This window comes from Lipophrys pholis (genome assembly GCF_963383615.2).
Source record: "Lipophrys pholis genome assembly, chromosome: 8".
In the NCBI taxonomy this organism is placed as follows: Eukaryota; Metazoa; Chordata; class Actinopteri; order Blenniiformes; family Blenniidae; genus Lipophrys; species Lipophrys pholis.
The window spans coordinates 32,510,065-32,521,296 of NC_137630.1; positions in this window are offsets into that span (position 1 = coordinate 32,510,065).

Consider the following 11,232-nt stretch of genomic DNA (forward strand, 5'->3'; position numbering starts at 1 on the left):
AGTCGTTGGTAGAATCGTTGGTAGAGTCGTTGGTAGAGTCGTTGGTAGAATCGTTGGTAGAATCGTTGGTAGCCTCGTTGGTAGAATCGTTGGTAGAGTCGTTGGTAGAGTCGTTGGTAGAATCATTGGTAGAATCGTTGGTAGAATCATTGGTAGAGTTGTTGGTAGAGTCGTTGGTAGAGTCGTTGGTAGAATCGTTGGTAGAGTCGTTGGTAGAATCGTTGGTAGAATCGTTGGTAGCCTCGTTGGTAGAGTCGTTGGTAGCCTCGTTGGTAGCCTCGTTGGTAGCCTCGTTGGTAGAATCGTTGGTAGAATCGTTGGTAGAATCATTGGTAGAATCGTTGGTAGAGTCGTTGGTAGAATCGTTGGTAGCCTCGTTGGTAGAATCGTTGGTAGAATCGTTGGTAGAATCATTGGTAGAATCGTTGGTAGAATCATTGGTAGAATCGTTGGTAGAATCGTTGGTAGAATCGTTGGTAGAATTGTTGGTAGAATCATTGGTAGAATCGTTGGTAGAATCGTTGGTAGAATCGTTGGTAGAATTGTTGGTAGAATCATTGGTAGAATCGTTGGTAGAATCATTGGTAGAATCGTTGGTAGAATCATTGGTAGAATCGTTGGTAGAATCGTTGGTAGCCTCGTTGGTAGCCTCGTTGGTAGAATCGTTGGTAGAGTCGTTGGTAGAATCGTTGGTAGCCTCGTTGGTAGAGTCGTTGGTAGAATCGTTGGTAGCCTCGTTGGTAGAGTCGTTGGTAGAATCCTCGGTCACGTCTCGGTCAGGCTTCGCATTCAGTTCCTGGAAGGTTTTTTTTCCCACCTGGTTGTTTGTCACCGAATGAATTCTGGAGTTTATCAGAGTAAACAACCTAATTGCTCCATAAATCATCTGGAGATTCTGAAAGCGTGACAATTAGTTAAACTATGATCTTATTCTCAGTTTGGAAAACAGAGAATAACAGGAGCCGTTCCTGTTTGTTGTGACTGTATCAGCGGCGTATTGATTCACTGGCGGCATTACGGTGCAGAGCATCATGTTTTCTATGATGCCGTTATGGCGCCGTAATGAAATTGTGAGAGCAGTTACATCCGTCAAGCTGATGCTGTTAATAAGCGCCACGGCGGGAGATGACGTTGTTCGGGGGCTTCGCCGGGGCGAGCTTCACGGGGAAATAAGTGGATTACAGTGAGCATATCATCATAATGGCATTCCTCTTATTTCCCCAGAGCCCCTTGTTTAGCGTGACTCCTCCCAGAAGACCCCCACACCAGCCACATTCCCTCCGTCACCGTCTTCTGAGTCCGAGACTCCTGGCCGTGCTGGAGATGACCCAGTTAATCTGAAATCTTCTGCAAAATGAAATGACGACTGAAGAAGTTCTAGGACACCGGGGAAGGGAGGGGAGGGGGGAGTGTGTGTGTGTGTGGGGGGGGGGGGGGGGGGGGGGGGGGGGGGTCTAGTTCCTCCTCCTCAAACACCAAATAAACAGAATTAGTCGTAAACAACCTTCCAGACGCAGGAAACCACGATGGACATGAAGCAGAAACTTTGTGTTTCCTGGCCGCAGACGTCGGCGTTGTTCTGTGTTACTTCCTGACCTCGGTGCTTCATGTGTGAACGTGCAGCATCACATTTACACTTATTTACGTGCACACAGCTTCAATGGTGCCGGATCGGGGTCGTTTATGTCTAATAGGCAAAAAAAAAAAAACAACCTCTTCTCTTCCTTATAAAATATTTTAAGATAATGAAAAAAAGGTTTTTTGTTGTTTTTTTTTTTTTTTTTTTTTTTCAAGGTAATGAAAACTGCTCCCAAGGTGGAACTTTTTGAAAATGCTTCGACTCTCTCTGTGTAAACGCTCGGGCTCCATCCCAGGTAGATGGCAGGAGCACTGAAGCTATTAACAATAATAATAATAATAATAATAAGTTCCACAGGAAAGGTTGTGTGTGTGTGTGTGTGTGTGTGTGTGTGTGTGTGTGTGTGTGTGTGTGTGTGTGTGTGTGTGTGTGTGTGTGTGTGTGTGTGTGTGTGTGTGTGTGTGTGTGTGTGTGTGAGCAGGCAGGTCATTATCCGGGCTTCCTCTAGTCCTGCGGGGAGTTTGCATGTTAACGACCTGTTTTCATTAGAATGACTCGGCTAATTGCTGATGTGCTTCAAGCTGCTTCCACCTTCCAGAAGACGCCTCTTTCAGCGAGTTCGCTCTGCTTCCCTGCAGCCGTGGGATTGGCCAGCGGTTCACGGTTGCTCCCGCAGTCTTATTGATTCAACCTTTCCATGATGAAGGCAGAAACAAGCTGAGTCACTATTTCCTCCCTGTTCAGGATCCTGCAGGAACCTGAGCAGGTAGTTTCTCTGCACATGAACCACAAAACCATAAAACTCACTCATCTGGAGTCAAAATTCAATTTGCAGACAGAGAAAAACATGCATGAGACACTGATTAGAATCGGGAGAACCTGCCTGGTGCTCTGGTCCTGAGAGATCAAAGTGTTTGTGACCAGTTGATGGAAGGCCTCAGTCCAGATCTCTGCTGAGTCACTGGTAGAACTGTGATCACAGTGAATCCACGGTTTTAGTTTGGTGGACTCTCGTGAGTTTGAACCCTCCCAGATGCAGCAGCTTGTTTATTGCGGGGTTTTGGTTGTTTGGGGGGGGGGGGGGGGCAGTCCTCGTGCTAACCAGGCTGATGTCCCACTGTAGAACTGATCATTGATCAATCTGGAACCGGCACTGTCCCTCAGCACCTTTACATGGAGCAACACTGCCACCTACTGTCATCTGACTAGAATGCAGGTGGTTTGTTGTCCACTGGTTCGCATAAAATATGAATCTGACATGGCTGACATATTTTAAATAGAAAAATATAAAATTGTATTTATTAGGTGATATTTAATCGTCCTCTGCAGATTACAGGTTGTCCTGTTAATCAATGGACAAGTCATCTATCCATCCTCCAAATCCTTCATTCAATTCAGGGTTGCAGAGTGGAACCAATGTGTACTGATTCAAGTAATCAACTAGACTTAAACATAAATAAATAAATAAATAAATAAATAAATAAATAAAGTGGGGGTAGGGTCGAAGGGAAATTAACTACAATGGAATAAAAAATAAATGCAAAAACAATAATTCAAAGTAATTCGTCATGAAACTTCATTAGAAACAAAAGTGACCTGATGTAATAATCTTATATGATTTTCCTTTTGTGGAAAAGAGTGAATAGTTTGAATATTAGTGAGACTCTGTCAACATAAAGATCAGTGCAGGAACGACACTCTGACAGAGTTAAAGAAGGTTTAATCATAATAATAATGATGATGATGATGATGATGATGATCTAACTTATAAAGCACTTTTTGTACACTCAAAGACGCTTTACATAGCAAAAAGAAAAATAATGAAATATAACAATGAAAATAAAATAAGGGATTTGGAAAAGCCAGTTTGTCCCGGTGGGTTTCGAGGAGTTTTAAAGTTCCGTACTGAGTCTGTGTTCCTGGTGGCTACTGGAGTTTAACTCTAATAAAGTGTTTTTCTTACTGCTTGAGCTCCTTTGACCCATTTTGACACTTGAAAGTAGTAAAAATACCATAAATGTAAATATTTCACCCTGAAATCTGATGCACCCTAAAAAGTATTGTATTCAGAAACGTGTATAGCCGTGACACGGAGGCTCTTCTGTCGGGTATTCTTGACGCGCTGCATACCAACAATACAAATAAGTCAATGATTCCTGCGGTTTTCCAAACGTTGCGTTGTCAGTGGCTGGGAGCTCCGTCGTCCCGTAACCAGACCGCGAGACCAAACCAAAGTTTTGTTTTTTCTCTTGAAAATGTGTAAACGGCGGCCTCAGGGTCTCACCCTCTAAAGCTTTGCTCATCCATAATCCCGGGTGTTTGTTCCAGATGTTGAGAATTACTGGAAGGAGTTTATGCTCACTAATGCTGTTAATCTTTAAAATCTGAACATTTTGTTTCCATCCAACCTTTTTTTAAGTCTGAGAACACAGTGCAGGGATGCTAAATGCTAATAGCCTCCAGAGCGCTGGGCAACGTACTGCATGTTGGATTATAATCTGATGTGGTTGTTAGAGATGGTGATTAAAAAGCCTTCAAGCGGCTCCTGAAACGCCAAAGTTATCATTGTTGTTGTTGTTGTTGTTGTTGTTGTAGTAGATTACCAGAAACGTTCTTGGGCTTGTTTGTTCAGGTTTAAACACGAAACTTTGGTTGCGTTTCGGGCGTTCGTCAACACGTCAACGCGTCAACACGTCAACGCGTCAACACGTCAACACGTCAACTCGTCAACGCGTCAACGTGCCAACGCGTCAATGCGTCAATGCATCAACACGTTAACACGTCAACACGTCAACACGTCAACGTCCCAACGCGCCAACGTGCCAACGCGTCAATGCGCCAACGCGCCAACATGTCAACACGTCAACGTCCCAACGCGCCAACGTGCCAACACGCCGACACGTCAACGCGTAAACGCGCCGACGCCGCTCAGAGGCCCTGAAAACACAACTCCGTCTCCCTCTGCTCCTGCTCTGCACCACAGTCGCAGCAAAACGTAGATGGACGATAACAAAAATAACAAATTAGAACGTGTCTCAGACCTTCGGCAGCGCCACATTTGTCACCATGGAAACCAGTGGATTACAAGGTTATTTCATCCACCACACCACTGCTTCCATACTTTGTCATGATGGAACATGAATTGCTTCATGTTGTCACTGTTTGATGCTGATGAACACACATTTTACCATTTCTGTGACCCCCCCCCCGACCTTTGACCCCCAAACACTAACCAGGATAATGATGTCACTGCATCATGTGACATGTCAGAGGAGAGGGAATTAAAAACTCAAGATTTTGCCGTTGGTTTGACATCAGTTGGATTACAACTGAGAGCATTATGACGAAAATACATGTTTTACCTTTCCGTGACCGAGACCTCCACCTTTGACCAAATCGCTGTCAATCTTTAATGGGACTTGGATGAAGACGAATCGTCCCTGACAACTTAATGCAATTCAGGTGAATAGTTTTTGTGAAAGGCACGTCTCCATAGCAACGGTCGCTGTTCTCCATGAGGTGCCTCTCTCACTTTTCACAGTTTTTGGGGGATTTATTGGGAAACCATTAGTCGTTAACGTCCCAAAATCTAACGGATTGGTCCTTGGATGATGACAAATCATCCCTGAAGATTTCATGCAAATCAGGGGAGGAGTTTTTCCAAAAGGTTGGTAAAACACATACAAACCTATAAATATATATATATATATATATATATATATATACACGCAGCCAAATAACTAACCTTTGCCCAAACGTTTGTTGGCGAATGTTAAGAGAAAGCCCCCCCCCCCACAAATGACATAATTTTCCCCGTTTCTGTGGAAGCGGACATCGTCGTCGACACGTTGCCGTGGAAACGCAAATTTTTTCTGACACAAAAACCCAGAAGTGATGAGTTTTCACTCCAGGCGTCGTGCAAACGGGCTGAGTTGGTACCGATAACGTGTCCCAGGGCTCAAGGTCTTTCACAAAACTACAAAGTGCTTCTGCATTCGGCCTTTTTTAATGAATTCTTCTGTGGGACACGGAAACCGTGGAGCAGGTGGAGACGTCCCAGGTGTGTTTCTACAGTGGAGCAGAAGAATTCCTGCAGCGGGTCGGTGGACAAAGTCCTGATGGACAAAATATGTGTCCTCTTCTCCTCTTCACCAAAACACATACGAAGACGAGTCCAGTCAGGACGGCGGCGGCGCTCAAACTGATCATCACCTGTCAGTCAAACGCAGAATGAGATTATAGTCCAGCTACAGCAAGTCAAATATTCACTATTATATATATATATATATATATATATATATATATATATATATATATATAATGTTATTGGCCTTTAAAAAAAAACTAAAGTCGACTTTGTTGTGCCTCAAAAAAACCATTAAAATGTAAAGTACATAATGAATACAATGAAAAATTATTAAAATCAGAAATAAGTCAGAAGAATTTAGAGTAAGAGTTAGTTTTTCTCCTCTATTGTATTACTTCTGTTCTGTTTAGTTTTCTCTGTTTATCGGTCTTGTATCACTGCTGTCCTGAGTAACTTCATGAATTTTCAAGGAAAAGGCAGGAATCAGCCCTGGCTTCAGCCTCGACCCGTTTCAGCTGCAGAGATTGTAAAAAAAAAAAACAACAAAAACCATTGCGTGTGTAAAAAGTACTCTAAACTGAATGCACAACATTCCATTTGTGCACTGTAACCGAAGTACACCATTCATCCATTCATTCATCCATTCATTCATTCATTCATTCATAATGATGACGAGGCATTTTTTTTTATTCTAAATCATCTGCAACTGTTTCAACACGTCTTGTTTTGCACTAAAGGTTTTTAATGAGTTAATTTTACTTTTTCACAGTTCATTTTTATTATATCATAAATAACTCCCCCCCCCCCTCCCCCATGAAACAGAAACTTTCTGTAAACGGCTCCTAAGGTGGAACTTTTGGAAAACGCTCCGACTCTATCTCCATGGAAACGGGAAAAGTGAAACTGTTCTGAAAGGCTGTTCCTGGTGACCACCATTGTTCTGCACATGCTCAAACCGCTGCTGAAATGAAATCTAAACTGTACCATGTGAAGGAAATGCAGGCGTGGCGCCGTCTGGGTCGGCGGCTCTGGATTCTGATCCCACCGGGACAGGGAGCTCTCGTAGTCCAGGTCCAGGACCTCGACGGGCAGGACCCGGATCCCCCAGTAGACCCTCTTCACCCGGCGGAAGGCGGCGTCCTGAACGTCACAGCGATACGTTCCTGAAACAGAAACCAGAACGTTCCAGCTGGATCTGTGTCTTATTCAGGTTTAGGAACAACTAAACTTCTTTAAACTGACTTTCTTATTTGTTTTGGCCAAAAAAAATAAAATTTAAAAACAATAATAACAACAAACGGTTGTAAGAAGAGTGCATGGGATTTTTCTTCTTACTTCTGGAAGTAAATTCAGACTGAATTAGAGAAGCACTGTGGAATTGAAGACATCCTGGGAGGAAATAGTTCTGCGCAAAGGGATTCGTTGTTATGAATGAATCTGTCCCGCACATGCGCAGAACCGTTTGCTGTGAGCGTAGCGCATGCGCAGCGCGGTTTTTTTTTTTTGTTTGTTTGTTTTTTGCTCCAATAAGTTTTCTGCGTTTCCCAAACCGCGACAGAAGTTTGTGCGTGAGCGGGGCGTCACGCGTCACCTGGAACCCAGAAGGTGAAACTGGGCCGCGTGCGTTTCTTTGCCTTGTTGATTGGTGGACTTTTTAGGATGACTTGTCTCGCGCAACAGAGCCGCGGGCGCATCGTTTACAGCCGGGACCCGTTGAACTACGGCCGCATCGTTTTTACTTTGGAGCCACTAAGCCACGCCCGGGCCGTTGACCCACACCTGGTCGAGCCATGTCCGGGACCCGTCGGGCCATGCCCGTCGAACCCCGACCGGATCGTTTACACCCGGAACCAGCTGTTGGCGCTGCGCCACCGCTGGGTCCTCCCGGAGGAGAGGCCCTCTGTTCCGGCGGAGATCCGGAAGAGGACGCGGGGCTGCCGAGCGGGACTGAAGCACAAGAAGAAGAGGGATCCGGCGGCAGAGGACGAACCGTCCGTACCGCCTGCCGGCACCGGGCACGGGAGCGCGCTTCTCCCGACCCCGGACAAGCTGCTGCCGTTCCCGGGCTGGTGGCTCCCGATTCACCCGTGGCTGAACGGAACCACGACGGGATCTCGGGTGACGGTGGACGGGTCCCACTTTGTGAGAGCGCACCGGACAGCCGGTACCGGTAAGAGGAGGAGGAAGGGGGGGCGCGGTGGCTCCATCTGTTGCGCGCAAAACGTGTGCGCGACGGATGGACGCTGCGCACGTGCGCAAAAGACATGGAGCCGATTTATGTCACAAAACAGTGAAATGTCAAAGCGCCATGTGTGGTTTAATATCGTGGAGCAGCACGTGGCTCCTAAAGCCTCCATCAAGCTTCCTTTTAATGTTAAATGTTTCTATTGCGCCACAGGAAAGAAAGCAAATGCATTAAAACAAGGGGATGAATTGAAAACATAGAAATGGCAATAAGTAAAGTAAAACCTTTAAGATACAGATAATAGGCTACGTTGTTTGATAGAAAGCCTGTGAACACACTAGTTGGTTTAAAAGAAGTGAGTAACAAACATCGACTCGTTTCCAAAAGAACTCCTTTTTTATTTCTTCACTAAAACGAGCTATGCAACGTCTGGAGGGGGAAAGTGACAAAGACACGCATCCAAAAGGTTTTAAATAACTAAAGATGGCAAAAGAAGATCATCAAAGAAGTCAAGTACCGGAAACAATCCGTGTTAAGCTTTCACTGCTCTGGTGCAAGAATCCCCCAGAGATTAATAAAGTGTTTCTGTTCTATTTTAGAAGGTCTGAGCTGCTCCAGGTGGAGAGAAGTCGGAATATGAATAAAAAATAATAAAAGAAATTGAATTCGTTGGAAAGTGTAAATGTGAGTAAAGTCATATTTTCCCACGTGTAAAATTTCTCAATGTGATTAATTCCAACGTGTCAGTTCAGGTCAGGTTAAGGTTGAATTTAATCCAGAAAACTGCAGATTAAAAAAAAAAAGAGGAATACGATTTTTATTAAAATTTTAGAAAAATGAATCCCATTAATATTTTTTATTAAATTAAAGTTATATATTGTATAGTGTTAAGCTTTGCTTGTTCCGTATTCAATGTTTAAGCAAAACTAAGAATGAAAAGGTTCATTATTTATATCTGGAGGAAGATTTAGTCTATAAATATCCATGTTGTTTAAAACTTTGGCCCACTGTGTCTTTGAGTTTGACACGGCTGCAGGAGGACGTTGACACTAGTTCTCTGACCAGTTTGAGTTCATGCAGAAGAGATTGGGGAGGTCATCATTAAAGACAGGCACCAGTCCAGACGCCTCTCCGGCTCAGGAAGGTGCAGACGGAGTAACGGCTGTGACGAGTAACGAAAGTTGATTTAAGGCATTTTCCTTGTTATTGCACAGTGAAATAATAATAATAATAATAATACTGGTGTTGTGCGTCACAGGTTTTCCTTGGAACTCCAGTTAGGCCTTTTACAACAGAAGACTGTGTGTGTTTACCTGCGTCCTCCTCCTGGACGGGGTCCAGGACGACTCGGTCCAGCTGAGGGGCCTCGAAACGAGCAAACAGGGAATCATCGGAGCTGACGACTCCTCGGGCGTAACGCCATGACACCCTGGGAGCACAGCAGCTGCTTTCAGCCTCCGCATCGTGTGTGTGTGTGTGTGTGTGTGTGTGTGTGTGTGTGTGTGTGTGTGTGTGTGTGTGTGTGTGTGTGTGTGTGTGTGTGTGTGTGTGTGTGTGTGTGTGTGTGTGTGTGTGTGTGTGTGTGTGTGTGTGTGTGTGTGTGTGTGTGTGTGTGTGTGTGTGTGTGTGTGTGTGTGTGTTCTGTTCACCTCCAGGAGAACCTCCCCAGCGCCTCCATCACCTCTCCCACACAGTCGACCTCCACCCTCTGTCCGGAGGTGACGGTCATCGTGCGGAGTCCGCACTGCCACGACTCCACACAGTTCACCTTCCGGACGCGACACGCCTCCGACACCTTCCGTTTACACACAAATACACACGTCACTGAAAGATCATTTTTTTAAATATATATTTAAAAATCTGCCAACGTGACAGAGCAGCTGAACTCTGGAGGCCACGCCCACTTTCAGGTCTCCTCCAGATCCTCCAACATGTCTTGTGCTTTTATTTTCCTTTTTTTTTTTTTGTTTCTGTGTTTTCAGAGGTGCAGAGGCTGCGACGTAGTTATTACAGAAATGTGGTCACATGATCGAACAGTAAAGGATATAGAATGAATTATGAACCAGATCCTGTTTGATTTTGTACAAAAGTGAATATCGTGACTTGATTTTATCGGATGTGCCATTCCCAAATGATTTTCACATCTTTTATGATTCATTCATGTTTCTTTTTTTCCAACATTAGTTTTGTTTAAGTGGAATTTATAAAACAATTATTTTTAAAACTGTTAGAATTAAAAAAATGTTCATGATTTCTTCCATTCAGTGGTGTGAAAAGGTGTTTACACCTTCCTGATTTTTTTTTTTTTTTTTTTTTTCCTCCAGTTTGTCATCAAACGAATTTGAATTGATGTGAAAGACGACACAAACCAAAATGCAGTTTTTAAAGGAAGATTTTTTTTTTTTTTTACTAAGGGAGAAAAAAATCCAATCCTCCATGGCCTATGTGAAAAAAGTGACCCCGCCCCTCCAGTTAAAAACAAAACAGAACTGGTTTATCACAACTGAGGCCATGTTTACTCGTACCCTGGTTTTTAGAAAAACATATTTCCCTTCTATGTTTAAAAAGAAAAATCTTCACTTACACTGACCTGCATATCTACCTGGTTCAGAGCTGCTATGAGCAGCCACACCTGTAGGGGGCAGTGTAACGAGAAGCATGAAGCCAATCAGAATCCTGGAAAAAATAGAACGTCGCGAATTGTGACTTAAATCTCCGCCTTCCCCCTTTAGATGCCGACTGAGTGTTTTTGTTTGTTTGTTTTTACAGTGTACCCCATCCGTACTGATTATAGCGTATTCTCAGCTGCATGCGCGTGTAGTTTCATCACAGAATAACTGAATAACTTTTCACCTTGGCTTCTTCTCTGCTTCGCTTCTGCTCTTCTCTGGCGGCCTCGCTGTCCTCCAGCACACACAGCGTCTGAGTCCTGATGCCCAGCCCACAGGTGGCGCTACAGGGGGAGCTTTCGGTGATCACCTCTATTGGCTCCTCCTCCACCTCCTGCAGGAGCCCTGAGGCCAGGAGGTGGAGGAAGAGGAGGAGGAGGAGGAGGTGAGGCCTGGCAGCGGCACGAAGCATCCTCACTTTGGGAGATGAACATGAAAGAAAAGACAAAACAATGAATGAATTAAAGAGTTTAAATGTTGGTTTGATTCCAAAAAACTGATAGAAAGATAATTAAAGACTCATGAGAGGATATTTTACTATAACATGAACTCAGTAGCTGTAATGGATTACTCCCTTCTGGCCACGAGGAAGGTGGTGCCTGCCCAGGTTTTGAAAATGTAATAAAGTACAGGGACTGGGAGTTTGGAAAAACGTTCAGGATTTGTAGGATTGGTTTAAGAAGGGTAAAATAGTGTCTTATTTTGTTCTACA